Below are 21,070 nucleotides of genomic sequence, written 5' to 3'. Positions count from 1 at the left end.
ATCAAGAATAAATGAGTTTGTTGGTTCGATGTGTTCATATGTCTGATGGAAAAATACAAATTGTGGAGTACTTTCTTGGTTTTTTGGTAGTGGAGGACACATCTGGTTTGGGAATTTTCAATGTATTGGTTGATTCTATGATGTCCTTCGGTCTTAATATTGATGACATTAGGAGCCAAGGTTATGACAATGGATCTAACATGAAAGGAAAATACAAGGGGGTTCAAAGTCGGTTGCTTGAGGTAAATCCAAGAGCTTTGTATATGCCATGTGCTTGCCATAGTCTCAATCTCACTCTTTGTGATATGGCTAAATCTTGTGGTAAAGCTGTTTCTTTTTTTGGAATTGTGCAACGAATATATGAACTATTTAGTGGTTCTACCAAAAGATGGAAAGTTTTTGTGAGCCGTGTGAAAGATTTAAGTGTGAAATCTTTGAGCAATACTCGCTGGGAGAGTCGTATTAAAAGTGTAAAAGCAATTAGATATCAAGCTCCTGCCATAAGATCAGCTCTACTTGAGTTAAGTGAAGATAGTGGTACAGAACCCAAGGATAGGAGTGATGCAAAAAAATTGTTTGATGTGCTTGGCAGCTATGAGTTCATACTTGACATGGTCATTTGACATGACATTCTATTTGCTGTAGATACAGTGAGCAGGAAGCTGCAATCACCATCCATGTGTATTGAGTCTGCCTTAATGCAAATAGATGGTATGGGGACTTATTTTGACACTTATAGAGAGGAAGGGTTTGTTTCTAGTGTGGTAATTGCCAAAACAATTGCAGCTGAAATGGGTGTTGAGCCATCATTTCCAGTAAAGCGTCGTGTTTCTAGGAAGAAACAATTTGATGAAGATGACAATGATGAAGCAATGTTTGAAGCTGAGAAGGATTTTAAAGTCAATTATTTTTTGGTCATGGTTGATAAGGCGGCCACTTAACTAAAAAACAGATTTGAAAAACTTGAATCATTCAAAAAAATATTTGAATTTTTAATGAGTTTGACGACCTTGAAGTCATTGGAGCATTCTGAACTTAAAAACAATTGCACTAAATTTGCAAGTTCTTTCTCCTCAAGTGGTTCATGTGATGTTGATTTAAATGATCTGATTTCTGAGTTAATTGTTATACAGTCAACTTTGCCTGATAGAGCGATGTCTGCTATGGATGTTTTTGAGTTTGTCAGAGAATCAGATTGTTATCCTAATATTTCTATTGCATATCAGATTTTCTTTACTATGCCTGTGACTGTGGCATCAGCTGAAAGGAGTTTCTCGAAGTTGAAATTATTGAAGAACTACCTGAGATCTACAATGTCGCAAGAGAGATTAAATGGCTTGGCAACTTTATGCATTGAGAAAAAAATTTCTTGGATGAAATTGATATTGATACTATCATTAGCGATTTTGCTTCTCGGAATGCTAGGAGAAATTTTTGAAGGTAATATGTAATACATTATGCAATATGCACATTGATTTTTGGTGAACTTAATTATATATGATGAATGCTTTATTTAAAATAAAATATATGATGATTACTATTTAGACATTTATACTAAGGGCCCTGAAGGGCCCCGGATTGTAGTTTCGCCCCGGGCCCCTGAAACCTCAGGTCCGGCCTTGGCTAGTCCGGCGCCTCCTCACGAACGACCGTCCCGCGTCAGCCATGTCGCGTGAAGGGGAGAGGAACCCCGCCGCCGCCCCTGCCGGCCAGGCTTCGCCCGGCGGCGCTGCTGGCAGCATTTGTGATTATCATTCTATGCAAACATGAATTATAACGTGTGAAACTTGACATAGTAATAAAATAAAAATTAAATTAAATTTCCACATCTTGTAATGTACTCTTACAGCTAGTTGGGGGGAAGATCCATGTTGACCAGCAGGAATCGATGTTTCTTTCTACCGGGAGGCTTTGTGTTTGTGATTTTATGCCGAACACCTCACCCGTATCGATAAAATAAATAGCATCCTCCTCTATCCCTCGAGATGCAGAAACAGACTTGCTGAAGCGTTTGCTGATGAAAAGTGGCTGGTCACCTAGCCCAGCTGACACCTGCAACCAGGTGCGTTCACTGAAATCTGCCTCAAAACCTCCACCTTACTGTTAGCACAAGCCCGACCTCGCGGCTGCAATCCGCCGTGTACTTTCCAGCGATACACGCGTACGAGAGTAGCTCGAGTATTTTCCGAGCTAATCGGTTGTGTCGGAGACGGGGACGTAGACAGCAATGTGCACGTATACACGAAGCAGCCTATCAGGCTGCTGGATGGATTCCTCCTGTGCTAGCTAGCACGTACGCAGCCGGCTAGATGTGCGGCGAGAACACACGAGATAGTATGGCCACAGGACCGTATCGGTCCTGATGTTGTATTGCTCTGTATTAATCTGATACAATATTACAGGGATACTTGTACGTATATATAGTAGCTAACCAAGACAACTACTAATCCTATACCTACACGGTGACGGTTTCAAGTCCAAGCCGGACTAGGACTCGTGGTTAATTCCAACAATCACCCTCCCTAAACACGATGTCCTCACTTCAGAGCTTGGACGCCGATCCTTCTCCGCATCTCTGTAAACTTCTGTCGTCCCATAGACTTGGTCAGGATATCTGCAAGCTGGTCGTCAGTGCAAATGTAGTTGACGTCAATCTTGCTTTCTTCCACGCACTCCCGTAGGTACCGATACCTCGTATCGATGTCTGTGCGTCTATCATGACACACTGGATTCTTCCACAGAGAGATTGTAGACTTGTCGTTAACGTTCTGCACCACTCGTTCCTTACCTGTGAGGTCACCGAGTAGCCTTCCTAGACACACACCTTGAAACACCGCGGTTGCAACTGCAATATACTCTTCTTCACGTGAGGATAATGCGACCACTTTCAACTTTTGTAATAGCCAACTCACTATATTTCCTCCCAAGAAATATACCACGTCCGAGGTACTTATACGGTCGTCCACATCTCCTGACATGTTGCTATCACTGTAGCCCAATAGCTCCAGCATCTCCTTCTTCTTCTCTCTCAAATAGACACAACCGAAGTTTGTTGTCCCTTTGATGTACCTGAGTATATTTTCCACAGCTGTCCAGTATTTCGTCGTGGGTGCTTCCATGAAGTGACTCACTATGTCAACGGAATAGGCCAAGTCTGGTCTTGTATTCGTGAGATACCTCAACTTTCGGACCACACTTCTATACTCCGTTGCATCAACCACGGGTGCTTCACTTTTCTTGCTTAGTATAAGACGAGGCTTGATTGGAACATAACTTGGGTTGCAATCTTCCATGCTACTGCTTTCAAGTATCTTCTTTGTATATGCCTGCTGGCATAGTGTGATCTCGTCCGGCTTTTGTTGTACCTCGATCCCAAGGTAGTAACTCAAGAGCCATAGATCAGTCATCTTGAATAGCTCCTTCATTTGTAGCTTGAAGTTTGCAATCACCTCTTCATCAACTCCAGTTATCAACAGGTCATCCACATAGATGCCCACTAAGAGACGATCCTTTTCATTACCTCGCTTATACATCGTATGCTCGAGTGGACTCTTCTCAAAACCTAGAGAAATCAATGTACTGTCAAGCTTGATGCTCCATGCCTGATAATCTTGTCGTAGCCTGTACAACGCCTTGTGTAGCTTCAATACCTTGTGTTGCTCTCCTTCTTTGATATATCCCGGTGGTTGCTTCACATACAATTCTTCTTCTAACTCCCCAGCCAAAAACATGAAGTTCACATCCATGTGATGTATCGTCCAACATTCTTGAGCCGCGAGAGCAATAAGTAGCCTCACCGAGTCCATCCTTGCAACCGGAGAAAACACTTCTTTGATTTCCACACCTTGCTCTTGCACGTTTGCTTTAGCCACGAGCCTTGCTTTATGCTTCACCAAGTTCCCTTTGGCATCCTTATTGACTTTGTACACCCACTTGAGCTCTATGGCACTATGTCCGTTGGGAAGATCCACGAGCTCACATACTTTGTTGTCTCGGATCGACCTCAACTCTTCATCCATAGCATGACGCCAACACTCTTCCATAATTGCTTCTTCAAAATTTTCCGGTCCCTCGATGTGCAAGCATCATTGCCCTTTACTTTTCATCTTCACCGAATTTATTTGAAGCGCTTCCTCTGGATAGAGATTAAATACGCGTCGTTCATGTGCTATTGAAGAAGCCACATATTCTTTTAAACTTGCCAAAGTTCTAATTTCTGGCGTTTCAAGACTTTCAGAGAACACACTTGCCCCTCCTCCAACGCTGCTTTCTAGGCTGAGTGCCCCTTGCAAAATTTCTAGGATTTTCTTTCCTTCTAGCCCTAGCCCTGGAGCTGCTGTATACAGCTCGTACTGGCCAACACCATCTGGCTTCTCCACTGTGCAGCACAAGCTAGTGAGCAAATCAGCCGCTTTCGTGCCTGCACAACTTGGGTTGCTCCCACCTCTGTTCGATGCTCGACCAATAGCCGCATCAACTTGCTCGTTCGGCACAACGTCGGCTCCGTGCGCTCGGGCATGCTGTCCACATGGGCTCTCCTCGTCCGGTCGATCTTCTAATGCAATAGATGCGTCCGTGCTCAGGATGTCCGCACAACACGAAGTTGCATTTTCCAACTTGCTCGTTCGGCACAACGTCGGCTCCGTGCGCTCGGGCATGCTGTCCACATGGGCTCTCCTCGTCCGGTCGATCTTCTAATGCAATAGATGCGTCCGTGCTCAGGATGTCCGCACAACATGAAGTTGCATTTTCCAACATCACGTATGTGCCATGTTCGTGTGGGCTAAGTGAAGGTCGCCGCATTTCATGTTCTTCTGTCGCAACGACTCCATCACATCCCACGCTGTGTTCTTCTGGCAACACATCTTCGCCGTCTTCCAGCGTGATCACACTGCCACACCTTATGTTATGGTATTCTGGCGTCATAACGTCACCTGTTTCTAGCATGACCACACCATCACGCCCCGTGTCATGGTCTTCAGGCGCCATGTCTTCGCCTTCTTGCGTGACCACACCATCACGTCTTGTGTCATGGACTTCTGGTGCCACGACTTCGCCTGGGTGTACTGATGTGGGTGCACTCACCGGACTCATGTCCAGATCATGATCATCTGGATCATCTTCGTCCACTAGTTCGCACATCAGAATCATATCCCCGTCGTCTCCTTCCTCAGCCATGAGCGCCTGTTGCTTCGGTGCTTCCTCGCAGTCAGCCTTGAAGTGACCGAGGAGGCCACACTTATGACATCTCACTTTTCTGATGTCAAACTTCCTCCTCGGTGGTGCAGGCGCATCCTCGTCATCTGAGTCGGCGAAGTTCTTTCTCGCCGAGCGCTGCTTCCCCTTCCCCTTCTTCTTGCTGTTGCTCGTGGATCCGCCCTGCTGTTCTTTTGACAGGGAAATTGTTTATTGAATAAACATGTTCAAAATTGTAAAAATCCGAACTTGGTCTTTTTCCTAACCAATAATGTAGCTCGGCCAAAATAAAACCCAACAAGTCGAGAGAAAGCAAAGGATAACGGATTTTAATAATGGGCCGCAGCCCACTGCTAGGCATTGTAGGCGCCACTTCTCCAACGGGCGCCTACATCGCCCCAAAAGGAGCTCCCATGGAAATCCCTATTCGCAGCGCGTTGCGTCTAAATGTCGAGGCTTCGCATAGGGGCTTCCACCTACCATTTCGTAATGGGCCGGGGCATTTACATGCCAACGCTTCGGTTTTGGGAAGAGGTTTCCTGCTGGTTTTTTTTCCGGTTTTGGGAACTTTCTAGAAGATTCCCTGAACCGGTCTTTTTTTTTTTTTTTTTTTCTGTTTCTGTTTTAAAAATATTCTGGATTTTTATAAAATATTCCGAAATTTGAAAAAATGTTTCAGAATTTAAAAAATGTTTGGAAATTTGAAAAATGTTCCAGAATTTAAAAAATGTTCAGGAATTTAATTATTTTTTTCCTGAAGTCGAAAAAATGTTCCAGAATTTTAAAAAATGTTCCAAAAGTTGAGAAAATGTTCCAGAATTTAGAAAAATGTTTCATAATTCAAAAAATGTTCCTGATTTGGAAAAATGATCCGAAATTTTATTTTTTTCCAAAATTTGAAAAAATGTTCCGGAGTTTTATAAAACTATTCTGATATTTTTACAAAAATGTTTCAAATTTTTCAACTGCTGATCGCTAACTTTTGTTTTGTGGTCTTCACATTCGCTGCTGGTGGCTAACTTGGGCTGGCCCAGTCGGGGCAACCCCCTGTGCGTCCGCTCGGAAGTTGCGGCAACGAGCGGCGCATAGGAGGTCCTCTTCCCCATGATTGGGAGCTTCTAGACGCATACAATGAACCTAGACTGGGCCGGCACGGCTTATTTTTCGTTTCAAAATTTTTATTAATTGTTTTTTTACTTTTTTCAAATCCGGAACATTTTTCAATTTTTCGGATTTCTCTCTGGAAAATCTGAAATATTTTGATATAAATTTCAAAATTCCGGTTTTTTTAAATCCAGAACATTTTTTAAAATACCGTAACATTTTTTATATTCTAGAACATCATTTCCAAATTCCGTAACATTTTTCGAAAATTCCAAAACTTTTTTTGAAATTCCAGAACATTTTTTCAAATTCTGAAACATTTTTTTAAAATTCCAGAACATTTTTGAAACAGAAACAGAAAAAAAGAGAATAGAAAAAGACAATGAAGTAAAATGAAAAATACCAGTAGAAGGAACAAAAGTTTGCGTGAACTGGTTTTAAGTTTTGCCGTCGCTGTTAGTTTTGTTTAGATTTCGCGTTGTTATTCATTCACGTACGACATTCAGCTGGGATGGCTAGCGTAGCTTGTACCTGATCAGGAGGTTGCCGGTTCGATACCTAACGCGAACACTTTTCGTGGTGTTTTATCTCGCGAACCAAAACCACCCAAATGGGCTAGTTCAGCGTGAGCTGCCCCGTGTTCGAAGCGGTGACTACTTGCCACAATGAGCGGCGTATAGGGAATTCCTTCATGATTGACCCTCGCCGCCACGCTACCGGGAAAGTTTGGGCTACCACGCCGTTCGCGCGTGCCCCTTTGGTTTGTTCTACGCCGAGATCTGTTTCGGTAAAACATGCCTCACCCTCGGGAACGGGTGCAGGAGCTCGCGCCTCCCCCGCGGGTTGTAACCGACGAGGACCGTCGCGAGAACCGGAGGCAGGACCGTCGCCTCGACATCGCTAAGATGGACGAGGAGACCATGGCGGTGTGGCGCCAACGCTTCCCCGAGGATGTCGTCAACGAGCTCGAATTCTACGTGCAAAGGAAGGCGGAGAGGAGGGCGGAGCGAGCCGCTTTTCTCGAGGACAGGCGTACGCGGAAGGAGGCCGCGTTCTTCAACATCGAGCTCAAAGAAGCGTCAACCTAGGATGACCGCGATTAACGATGGAATGACGCCTTCATTACAACGTCGGAGTCGGAGGAAGACGATGAGTACTTAGCCGCTGTCATTTCTATCGTTTGTGTGAACTTGTTTGTCATGAACTTGCTTGTGGTTTGCCTCTTGCCCAACTCGCTTGGGTGACAACGAGAGACTCCAGAACCCCCGGACAAGGCATGTTCACTATTGGCGATCGTCACATGCCGGAGTCTAACAAGGCGATGAGTGCACCCTCCCTGATGCAAACGACCATATGCATTGTAACACCGGTGTGGACGCTGATGACGGTGAGGAGGGACACCTGAAGCCGACCGGAGGTTGGGTCTTCATCACAAAAGTCATGCTCATCAGTGTCCTTTATGTAAAAGAGGTACCAGAAGCGATGCCCGCGAGTTGGTTGGGCTGGGCCAACAACCTGGCACATGACCGATGCCAAGTGCTCATAGGCGACTGTCCCGTCCATCGCATCCTCGACATTTTGAGAGGTTCCACAAGACTGTCGGTGTAGATATTGTGCTCTTCATCATTGGGGATGGACTTGACACGCGTTAGGAGGTCAAGGAAGTGTTTGGTCTAGTCAGTCACCATGTCAGTGCGGCCAAGGGAGATGAGTTCTCTAAAGGAATTGGCACACGAGAGCAGGGGATGAGAAATCAAGATTATTCTAGCTTTTATTCTATATATCCCCGGTTACAACCTGGTGGCTAAGAAATGACAAAAGAATACAAACTACTAACAAATTTGCAGATAGTGGGGAAATCCTTATACAAAACAAAAAGAAATCATTTCCATATCCAAATCCTTTTTATTAACGGCTGTTAGCACATTTTCCTACTGCAGTTGCTTGGGTCTCCTACGCTAGTAAGCGAGGTCCCATCTTTTCTCCTACGCTAGTAAGCGAGGTCCCATCTTTTTTTTGAAAAAGAAGGTTCAAACCCCCGGCATTTGCATCTATCGATGCATACGACCATTTTTATTAATTATTCAACATAGATTTAACAGCAACATACATCAAACCATCCGAAGCCACCACTCACACATACAAAACTCGATAATGTAGAGTGTTCTTATTCTCCATATCTAAAACCGGTGCCATCATCGATACATCCACATAACGTATCGGAACCCACATCCGGTGCAACAGACCTAAAGCGTACACCACATGCACACGTTTTAGACACCGCCATCATCATCAGGCCGCTGACCCATCTTCAAGAGAGAGATCTGTATCATCCTTGCCAGTCCGTCCATCCATCGACGCCACCACGGCTCGTCAGTCCAGACACGAAGATTATGGAAGATCTGTCGTGCGTAGCACCTGCTGACCAGGCATGACACATCGTAGCACCTATCGGCCAGGCATGACTTGACATCTCCACCGAAAGCTCCGTGCAAGATGATCGACGCCACCACGGCGCCAAACAGCACCACCGCCCTACGCTCATTCGTCCAGACACGAAGATTCTGGAAGAATTGTCGTGCGTAGCACCTACCAACCAGGCCTGACTCAACGTAGCACCTGTCGGCCAGGCATGACTTGATAGTTCCACCAATTCTTCGGGCCAGACGAAGCCGCTCCATCTCCCGCCTCTGTCATCCAGCACTGCTCCACAAACGATGCTCCCAAGGGAGAAACGGCACCGCAGTACCGCCATCGTCCGATCTGGAAAGTCAGATCTTAGGGTTTCCCCCCAAGCAGTGCCCACCACCAGCAACCGTCCAGGACCCACATAGTGTCTACCACCACTAAGCCCTCAAGGTGACGCCTTCAGGAAGGTCACGACGTCATGGACGCCGCCGCCGCCCACCAGAGTTTGGGTTTTCACCCGAGAGGCAGTGAGGTAGGAAGTGGAGGAGCAGACGTAGACTGACGTCTCCAGGAAGAACAACAGCGCCCTTGAGTGTCGTTGTCGGCGCGGGCGGCCAGGGCCGACCAATGGGTTTCCCCTTACCTGAATCTCCTCCACCGGCTTCATCCACGGCCACGCCGGCAATGCCAGGAAACCGCAGGAGAGAAGCACACCGCGGGTATCTGGATCAATGAAGATCCAATCTGAACAGTGACGAGTGCCACCACCCTACGCTGGTCGACGGCGTCCGGGCGCCGGATCCAGAAGGATCTGACCCGAACTCGACGACGCACGCGACCACCATGTCTTGCTCCTCCTGCAGCCGCCACACCGCGCCGCAAGAACGAACCCCAGTCATCGACGCGCTTCGCACGCCTCCGCTAGGTTCCACATGCAGCGCCGCCGCACTGCGCGCTAGTCCCAGGGCTGACCCTAGGGGGGGGGGGGGGGGCGAACGGGGCGGCCGCCCCCGGCCCCCAAAACTCAGGGGGCCCTCCCAGGTATACGTACGTAGGGTATTTGCAGGGTATTTGTACATGCAGGCTGCCAGGCTACAATGGATTCAGACTTTAGAGCCTTAGAGGCTGGTTCAGGGCCTGGTGCCACAACCAAACGAAGGCTGATCCGCTGGCGGCGCTGGCGCTGATTAATCTGGACCAGAACGTACATGCACATGAACATGGAAAGGAAAGGGTCAAAGGAACCGCTGGTTTGACTAAAAAAAGAAAGGAATCGCTGAATCGCTGAATCGCTGAATTGATGGTATGTTTCCTATCGCTGTGTTGCTTTTCCGCTGACTGCCGCTGCCGCTGTTCGTCGCCGCGACGCCGCCGTCTTGCTCCAGCCAGGCTCCAGGGCCCTGTCTCCCTGACTGGCTGACTCGCTCGTTCAAGTTTCAACTTTCAACATTCGTCGCGACGCCGCCGTCTTGCTTCTGACGAAGACGCTGGCAGTCAGGCTGCTGTAGCAGGTACGTCTCTTCTAAACTCCTAGTTTACATCTACATGTCCAGATGCCTAATCTATGCAGCACTGCCGTATGTGCCTCTGCCGTCTGTCAATGGATTTTTCTTCATGTTTTAATCCTGATTCCCGAATCAACAGGTCGAATTGTTGGTTGGGCGATTAAATCATTGAGCCCATACGGAGCCAGATCATATTACAGAGAGAACAAAGCTACAGGTACTATACTATGTCCTATCAATTTTTGTCATGATATTATATAAAGATCATTTGTAGTTAATCTAATATTTTAATTAGCTAATAGCTATGTGCTTATTTTAAAAGCTAATTGTTCCTTTCAATTTCAGCAAGGTCATGTCGGGTCCGGGTAGAAAATATCCATGTGGAAGTCCTAAAAGAAAAAAGAAGCAGGAGGTAAATGAGGAGAAAGAGGCATTGAGTGGATCAATTTTCAAATATTATAAGCGCAACATGAGCACTTCAAGAAATCTAGATGAGTTGGCGATAGTTCTTGTGAATGACCAAACTAATGCCAATCAGAAAGATGATGATCATACTCCTACAGAAAACGATGTTAACATCAACATGGATGATATCAATGTGAGTGATCATGAGCCCATATTTAATTCATCTCCGATAGAATCTACTAGTATTGATGAGGAACCGGTTATTACTGTGGATATTTATGATCCAAGCAACTGGGGTAGTCTTGATAACAAAGCTAGGGACATATTAGTGGAAAAGGGGCCTAAAAGGGAAGAAGAAAATACTACATATCCTTTGGATGGAAATTTACGACATTTTGCGTATAGCCATTACTCAAGAAAAATGAGCAATGGAGAAGTGCGTGATAGGAGATGGTTAGTTTTTTCAAAACACGCAAAAAAGTGTTTTGTTTTTGTTGTAAGTTTTTCAATTCTGATAAATGCAAGAGTGCGTTGGGGCATGATGGGTTTTGTGATTGGCGGCATATTAGTGAGAGACTGAAAGAACATGAAGCTAGTGTCGACCACATCACCAACATGAACTCTTGGAATGAACTGAGACTTCGACTGAGTAAGCATGAAACAATTGATAAAGAGTTACAACAGCAAATCACAAAGGAGAAGGAACACATAAGGCAAGTTTTATTGAGGATAGTCGCCATTGTGAAATTTCTTGGTAAGCGTAATTTGGCTTTTAGAGGATCCAGCGAGCAACTTTATGATGATTCAAATGGCAATTTCTTAGCTTGTGTGGAGATGGTTGCGGAATTCGATTTGGTAATGCAAGATCATCTTAGGCGTATTCAAAACAAAGATATCCATTACCATTATCTTAGCCATAAAATTCAGAATGAGTTGATTTCTCTTATGGCTGTTGACATTAGAAATTCTATCATCAAGATTGTCAAAGTGGCCAAATATTTCACCGTTATCCTAGATTGTACCCCGGATGTGAGTCATCAAGAACAAATGAGTTTGTTGGTTCGATGTGTTCATATGTCTGATGGAAAAATACAAATTGTGGAGTACTTTCTTGGTTTTTTGGTAGTGGAGGACACATCTGGTTTGGGAATTTTCAATGTATTGGTTGATTCTATGATGTCCTTCGGTCTTAATATTGATGACATTAGGAGCCAAGGTTATGACAATGGATCTAACATGAAAGGAAAATACAAGGGGGTTCAAAGTCGGTTGCTTGAGGTAAATCCAAGAGCTTTGTATATGCAATGTGCTTGCCATAGTCTCAATCTCACTCTTTGTGATATGGCTAAATCTTGTGGTAAAGCTGTTTCTTTTTTTGGAATTGTGCAACGAATATATGTACTATTTAGTGGTTCTACCAAAAGATGGAAAGTTTTTGTGAGCCGTGTGAAAGATTGAAGTGTGAAATCTTTGAGCAATACTCGCTGGGAGAGTCGTATTAAAAGTGTAAAAGCAATTAGATATCAAGCTCCTGCCATAAGATCAGCTCTACTTGAGTTAAGTGAAGATAGTGGTACAGAACCCAAGGATAGGAGTGATGCAAAAAAATTGTTTGATGTGCTTGGCAGCTATGAGTTCATACTTGACATGGTCATTTGACATGACATTCTATTTGCTGTAGATACAGTGAGCAGGAAGCTGCAATCACCATTCATGTGTATTGAGTCTGCCTTAACGCAAATAGATGGTATGGGGACTTATTTTGACACTTATAGAGAGGAAGGGTTTGTTTCTAGTGTGGTAATTGCCAAAACAATTGCAGCTGAAATGGGTGTTGAGCCATCATTTCCAGTAAAGCGTCGTGTTTCTAGGAAGAAACAATTTGATGAAGATGACAATGATGAAGCAATGTTTGAAGCTGAGAAGGATTTTAAAGTCAATTATTTTTTGGTCATGGTTGATAAGGCGGCCACTTCACTAAAAAACAGATTTGAAAAACTTGAATCATTCAAAAAAATATTTGAATTTTTAATGAGTTTGACGACCTTGAAGTCATTGGAGCATTCTGAACTTAAAAACAATTGCACTAAATTTGCAAGTTCTTTCTCCTCAAGTGGTTCATGTGATGTTGATTTAAATGATCTGATTTCTGAGTTAATTGTTATACAGTCAACTTTGCCTGATAGAGCGATGTCTACTATGGATGTTTTTGAGTTTGTCAGAGAATCAGATTGTTATCCTAATATTTCTATTGCATATCAGATTTTCTTTACTATGCCTGTGACTGTGGCATCAGCTGAAAGGAGTTTCTCGAAGTTGAAATTATTGAAGAACTACCTGAGATCTACAATGTCGCAAGAGAGATTAAATGGCTTGGCAACTTTATGCATTGAGAAAAAAATTTCTTGGATGAAATTGATATTGATACTATCATTAGCGATTTTGCTTCTCGGAATGCTAGGAGAAATTTTTGAAGGTAATATGTAATACATTATGCAATATGCACATTGATTTTTGGTGAACTTAATTATATATGATGAATGCTTTATTTAAAATAAAATATATGATGATTACTATTTAGACATTTATACTAAGGGCCCTGAAGGGCCCCGGATTGTAGTTTCGCCCCGGGCCCCTGAAACCTCAGGTCCGGCCTTGGCTAGTCCGGCGCCTCCTCACGAACGACCGTCCCGCGTCAGCCATGTCGCGTGAAGGGGAGAGGAACCCCGCCGCCGCCCCTGCCGGCCAGGCTTCGCCCGGCGGCGCTGCTGGCAGCATTTGTGATTATCATTCTATGCAAACATGAATTATAACGTGTGAAACTTGACATAGTAATAAAATAAAAATTAAATTAAATTTCCACATCTTGTAATGTACTCTTACAGCTAGTTGGGGGGAAGATCCATGTTGACCAGCAGGAATCGATGTTTCTTTCTACCGGGAGGCTTTGTGTTTGTGATTTTATGCCGAACACCTCACCCGTATCGATAAAATAAATAGCATCCTCCTCTATCCCTCGAGATGCAGAAACAGACTTGCTGAAGCGTTTGCTGATGAAAAGTGGCTGGTCACCTAGCCCAGCTGACACCTGCAACCAGGTGCGTTCACTGAAATCTGCCTCAAAACCTCCACCTTACTGTTAGCACAAGCCCGACCTCGCGGCTGCAATCCGCCGTGTACTTTCCAGCGATACACGCGTATGAGAGTAGCTCGAGTATTTTCCGAGCTAATCGGTTGTGTCGGAGACGGGGACGTAGACGTAGACGTAGACAGCAATGTGCACATATACACGAAGCAGCCTATCAGGCTGCTGGATGGATTCCTCCTGTGCTAGCTAGCACGTACGCAGCCGGCTAGATGTGCGGCGAGAACACACGAGATAGTATGGCCACAGGACCGTATCGGTCCTGATGTTGTATTGCTCTGTATTAATCTGATACAATATTACAGGGATACTTGTACGTATATATAGTAGCTAACCAAGACAACTACTAATCCTATACCTACACGGTGACGGTTTCAAGTCCAAGCCGGACTAGGACTCGTGGTTAATTCCAACAATCACCCTCCCTAAACACGATGTCCTCACTTCAGAGCTTGGACGCCGATCCTTCTCCGCATCTCTGTAAACTTCTGTCGTCCCATAGACTTGGTCAGGATATCTGCAAGCTGGTCGTCAGTGCAAATGTAGTTGACGTCAATCTTGCTTTCTTCCACGCACTCCCGTAGGTACTGATACCTCGTATCGATGTCTGTGCGTCTATCATGACGCACTGGATTCTTCCACAGAGAGATTGTAGACTTGTCGTTAACGTTCTGCACCACTCGTTCCTTACCTGTGAGGTCACCGAGTAGCCTTCCTAGACACACACCTTGAAACACCGCGGTTGCAACTGCAATATACTCTTCTTCACGTGAGGATAATGCGACCACTTTCAACTTTTGTAATAGCCAACTCACTATATTTCCTCCCAAGAAATATACCACGTCCGAGGTACTTATACGGTCGTCCACATCTCCTGACATGTTGCTATCACTGTAGCCCAATAGCTCCAGCATCTCCTTCTTCTTCTCTCTCAAATAGACACAACCGAAGTTTGTTGTCCCTTTGATGTACCTGAGTATATTTTCCACAGCTGTCCAGTATTTCGTCGTGGGTGCTTCCATGAAGTGACTCACTATGTCAACGGAATAGGCCAAGTCTGGTCTTGTATTCGTGAGATACCTCAACTTTCGGACCACACTTCTATACTCCGTTGCATCAACCACGGGTGCTTCACTTTTCTTGCTTAGTATAAGACGAGGCTTCATTGGAACATAACTTGGGTTGCAATCTTCCATGCTAGTGCTTTCAAGTATCTTCTTTGTATATGCCTGCTGGCATAGTGTGATCTCGTCCGGCTTTTGTTGTACCTCGATCCCAAGGTAGTAACTCAAGAGCCCTAGATCAGTCATCTTGAATAGCTCCTTCATTTGTAGCTTGAAGTTTGCAATCACCTCTTCATCAACTCCAGTTATCAACAGGTCATCCACATAGATGCCCACTAAGAGACGATCCTTTTCATTACCTTGCTTATACATCGTATGCTCGAGTGGACTCTTCTCAAAACCTAGAGAAATCAATGTACTGTCAAGCTTGATGCTCCATGCCTGATAATCTTGTCGTAGCCCGTACAACGCCTTGTGTAGCTTCAATACCTTGTGTTGCTCTCCTTCTTTGATATATCCCGGTGGTTGCTTCACATACAATTCTTCTTCTAACTCCCCAGCCAAAAACATGAAGTTCACATCCATGTGATGTATCGTCCAACATTCTTGAGCCGCGAGAGCAATAAGTAGCCTCACCGAGTCCATCCTTGCAACCGGAGAAAACACTTCTTTGATTTCCACACCTTGCTCTTGCACGTTTGCTTTAGCCACGAGCCTTGCTTTATGCTTCACCAAGTTCCCTTTGGCATCCTTATTGACTTTGTACACCCACTTGAGCTCTATGGCACTATGTCCGTTGGGAAGATCCACGAGCTCACATACTTTGTTGTCTCGGATCGACCTCAACTCTTCATCCATAGCATGACGCCAACACTCTTCCATAATTGCTTCTTCAAAATTTTCCGGTCCCTCGATGTGCAAGCATCATTGCCCTTTACTTTTCATCTTCACCGAATTTATTTGAAGCGCTTCCTCTGGATAGAGATTAAATACGCGTCGTTCATGTGCTATTGAAGAAGCCACATATTCTTTTAAACTTGCCAAAGTTCTAATTTCTGGCGTTTCAAGACTTTCAGAGAACACACTTGCCCCTCCTCCAACGCTGCTTTCTAGGCTGAGTGCCCCTTGCAAAATTTCTAGGATTTTCTTTCCTTCTAGCCCTAGCCCTGGAGCTGCTGTATACAGCTCGTACTGGCCAACACCATCTGGCTTCTCCACTGTGCAGCACAAGCTAGTGAGCAAATCAACCGCTTTCGTGCCTGCACAACTTGGGTTGCTCCCACCTCTGTTCGATGCTCGACCAATAGCCGCATCAACTTGCTCGTTCGGCACAACGTCGGCTCCGTGCGCTCGGGCATGCTGTCCACATGGGCTCTCCTCGTCCGGTCGATCTTCTAATGCAATAGATGCGTCCGTGCTCAGGATGTCCGCACAACACGAAGTTGCATTTTCCAACTTGCTCGTTCGGCACAACGTCGGCTCCGTGCGCTCGGGCATGCTGTCCACATGGGCTCTCCTCGTCCGGTCGATCTTCTAATGCAATAGATGCGTCCGTGCTCAGGATGTCCGCACAACATGAAGTTGCATTTTCCAACATCACGTATGTGCCATGTTCGTGTGGGCTAAGTGAAGGTCGCCGCATTTCATGTTCTTCTGTCGCAACGACTCCATCACATCCCACGCTGTGTTCTTCTGGCAACACATCTTCGCCGTCTTCCAGCGTGATCACACTGCCACACCTTATGTTATGGTATTCTGGCGTCATAACGTCACCTGTTTCTAGCATGACCACACCATCACGCCCCGTGTCATGGTCTTCAGGCGCCATGTCTTCGCCTTCTTGCGTGACCACACCATCACGTCTTGTGTCATGGACTTCTGGTGCCACGACTTCGCCTGGGTGTACTGATGTGGGTGCACTCACCGGACTCATGTCCAGATCATGATCATCTGGATCATCTTCGTCCACTAGTTCGCACATCAGAATCATATCCCCGTCGTCTCCTTCCTCAGCCATGAGCGCCTGTTGCTTCGGTGCTTCCTCGCAGTCAGCCTTGAAGTGACCGAGGAGGCCACACTTATGACATCTCACTTTTCTGATGTCAAACTTCCTCCTCGGTGGTGCAGGCGCATCCTCGTCATCTGAGTCGGCGAAGTTCTTTCTCGCCGAGCGCTGCTTCCCCTTCCCCTTCTTCTTGCTGTTGCTCGTGGATCCGCCCTGCTGTTCTTTTGACAGGGAAATCCATTGCGCCTTTGTCAGCATCAGGTGCTCACTCGCCTCCGTGTCGCCGAAACTGAGACGAATTCTCTCGTCGTGGGCTTTGAACCTTCCGACAAGATCCTCGACCGTGAGAGTCTTTAGGTTGAGACATTGCTCGATCGACATGACGATCTGGATGTAGCGCGCCGGCGCGGCGTGCAAGAATCGTCGAACGATTGCAACTTCTTCTAAGGTTGAACCGTAGCCGCGTATGCCGTTGACGAGCGTCTTGAGACGGGAGGCAAACTGATCGACCGTCTCGCTTTCCTGCATCTTCAGGCACTCGTAGCTTCTCATCAGGGACTGAAGATGTGCTTCCTTGACACGGTCATGACCCTGGTGCAGGATCTTGATGGTCTCCCATGCCTCATTCGCCGTTTTCTTTCCGACGAGGTGCTGCAGCACATCCTTCGGCATGGCGGAGTAGATCGCCGTTAACGCGTGACGATCCGTTCGGTACTTCGCCGCGCCCTTCGCGTACTCGGCGCCGCCGGGGTCGACAGCTTCCCAGAACTCCACTCCCTCCATCGCGACCTCCATGTTCATCGCCCATAGTGCGTAGTCCTCTCGATCCAACCGGGGGAATTGCGACACCCCCACCATCCGCATCGGTGCTCCCGCTCCTACCACAACGATCTCCTTGCCGGGGGTCGACATGATCCTTCTATTGCTTTTCGAAGATCACGCCAATAAACCAAGCTCTAGATACCAATTGTTAGCACAAGCCCGACCTCGCGGCTGCAATCCGCCGTGTACTTTCCAGCGATACACGCGTACGAGAGTAGCTCGAGTACTTTCCGAGCTAATCGGTTTTGTCGGAGACGTAGACGTAGACGTAGACAACAACGTGCACGTATACACGAAGCAGCCTATCAGGCTGCTGGATGGATTATTCCTGTGCTAGCTAGCACGTACGCAGCCGGCTAGATGTGGGGCGAGAACACACGAGATACTATGGCCACAGGACCGTATCGGTCCTGATGTTGTATTGCTCTGTATTGATCAGATACAATATTACATGGGTACTTGTACGTATATATAGTAGCTAATCAAGACAACTACTAATCCTATACCTACACGGTGACGGTTCCAAGTCCAAGCCGGACTAGGACTCGTGGTTAATTCCAACACTTACGAGTAAATTTGTTATAACAACATTTAGGCCATTGCAATTGCCGCTTCACCATGATTAGCTTCCCGCACGACTCAAGCAAGTGCCAAAATGTGGCGAGGTGATCGTTGGGTGCGTAAGGCAACTCGTCACACAGGATGCCATTAATGATCATGTTGTCTCCAGTCCTCAAGTCATACAAGTTGCGCTGGTGCCGCCCTTCTTGTGCTCATTGTGGTCTTGGGCCTCATCTACTTTGCTCTCAACATTGGGATCAGCATCACCTGATCTGATGTGGGGCTTGATATTGGTAACCATGGGTACGCCATTGGCACTGAAGCTTATATTGAAGAAGAGGTCTTCCCTCATGGAGATCCCGTAGAGTCTGTTTCCAATGAGCACGATGTCAATCATGTCAACCAAGGGGGTTGTTTGTGGCTTCGGTAGCCACGCGCCCTTCCCCGGCCGGATTAAGATGACGGGATAGTTCCAGTTGTTGGTCATGATAACAACGAGCTGGTCACCAGGGGCCGGGGCCGGGGCCGGGGCCGGCCGAATGAGCACCTTGCGGATCTTAAATAATGCCGACTACGGCATCCAGCTCTGGTAGCGACACAACTTCTTTAGAGAAAGGATCGTGCAGGAAGTACGTATGATTTTTTGTCTGGTCGTCAGTGTAGTCGAGGGCGAGCCAGCTGTCGGTGGAGCCGATGCATCGCAAGTTGTCGGGGAAGGAGATGTTGCTATTGCGGCGTCTGAACGGGAATACGGGATGCACTCCTCATCGTCATCGGCGGACCTAGGAGGAGAATCATCCGGCCGGTGTAGATCAGCTCGAAATTTTGCATATGTATATGTAGCACCATGATCATCCAACTTAGTTCTATGTCATTAGTTTTTATTAAAATCCAGTATTACTATTATCCATCTAAGTATTTCAAAACTCATTTCAGTACTAAAAAAACAACACCACGATCACCTCACTAATTTCTATACTTCAGTCCTGTTTTTATACTAAAAAACAACACCATAATCACCTCATTCAGTTCTATATCACTAATTTCGATACTAAAATTCACTAATTCGTTACAAAAATTCAGTATTGCGATTATCCACGTTAATATTTGAATAATGATTTCAGTACTTTAAAATAGCCCCACGATCAACGAACTCAGTTATATACTTCAATATTGATTTGAGTACGAAAATCACCTCACGCAGTTCTATATCAGCAATTTTGGTACCAACATCCAGTATTGTGAGTATCCACGTAAATATTTCGATACTCATTTTAGTACTAAAAAAAACACCATGATCACCCAACTCAGTGCTATATCATTAGTTTCGAAATTAAATTTTAGTATAGTGACTATCCCCATGTTAATATTTCAATACTGATTTTACTACTCAAAAAACAATACCACGATCACCCGACTAAGTTCTATATCACAAATTTTTGTACTAAAATTATGTATTGTGATAATCAACGTTAATATTTGAACACTCATTTCAGTACTGAAACAAAACACCACCATCACCCAACTCAGTTCTGTACTAGTAGTTTCGATACTAAGAATAAGCATAGTGACCATCCACATTAATATTTCAATACTGATTTCTATACTCAAAACAACACCAGGATCACCCAACTAAGTTCTATATCACTACTTTTGATACTAAAATTCAGTATTGCGATTATCCACGTTAATATTTCAATACTGATTTCACTACATCTAAATAGCCCCACGATCACCGGGCTAAGTTCTATACTGCGGTATTTATTTGAGTATGACAATCACCTAACGCAGTTCTATATTAGTAATTTTGATACTAAAATCTAATATTGTGAGTACCCATGTTAATATTTTGATACTGATTTCAGTACTGAAGAACAACACAATGATCACCCAACTCAGTGCTATATACATACTTCCGGAGTTAAAATTTAGTATAGTGACTAGCCATGTTAATATTTCAATACTGATATTACTACTCAAAAAACAATACTACAATCACCCGACTCAGCTCTATATCACAACTTTTTATACTAAAATTCTGTATTGTGATTATAAACGATAATATTTCAACATTGATTTCCGTACTGAAACAAAACACCACCATCACCCCACTAAGTTCTATATTAGTAGTTTTGATACTAAGAATAAGTATAGTGACCATCCACGTTAATATTTCAATACTAATGTCTGTACTAAAAAACAACACCACGGTCATCCGATTCAGTGCTATATCACTACTTTTGGTACTAAAATTCAGTATTGCGATTATCCACGTTAATATTTCAATACTGATTTCAGTACTTCAAAATAGCCCCACGATCACCGGACTTAGTTCTATACTTATGTATTGATTTGAGTACTACAATCAAATGACGCAGTTCTATATCAGCAATTTTGGTACTAAAATCTAGTATTGTGAGTATCCACGTTATATTTTGATACTGATTTCAGTACTGAAAAACAACACCATGATCACCCAACTTAGTGCTATATCAATCAAGGTTGTTAGAGTAGCGATTCTAAATCGAATCTGAGCTTCGTTGGTAGGATCTTGAATCGTAGAATCATAACTGCCACGATCGTAGAATCTTAGATTGTGTGAGCAAAGTCGTAGAATCGGAGGGGCTAGTTTGGATCGTAAAGTTGTAAGATTCTAAGACTTGAGTCGCGATTCTGACAACTTTGATATCAATAGTTTCCGAATTAGATTTTAGTATAGTGACTGTCCATGTTAGTATGTCAATACTGATTTTACTACTCAAAAAATATACCACGACCACCTAACTCAGTTCTGTATCACAACTTTTTGTACTAAAATTATTATTGTGAATATCAATGTTAATACTTCAACACT

The 21,070-nt window shown here is 44.9% G+C and overlaps 1 pseudogene; it reads right to left on the bottom strand.

Moving 5' to 3' along the window:
• Positions 1-13,262: 13,262 nt before the first annotated feature.
• LOC123450928 lies at positions 13,263-19,127 on the bottom strand (annotated as a pseudogene).
• Between the last annotated feature and the right edge of the window lie 1,943 nt (positions 19,128-21,070).

Source organism: Hordeum vulgare, chromosome 4H (genome assembly GCF_904849725.1).
Source record: "Hordeum vulgare subsp. vulgare chromosome 4H, MorexV3_pseudomolecules_assembly, whole genome shotgun sequence".
NCBI classification, from domain to species: Eukaryota; Viridiplantae; Streptophyta; class Magnoliopsida; order Poales; family Poaceae; genus Hordeum; species Hordeum vulgare.
This window is presented reverse-complemented; position numbering and strand designations above follow the sequence as displayed.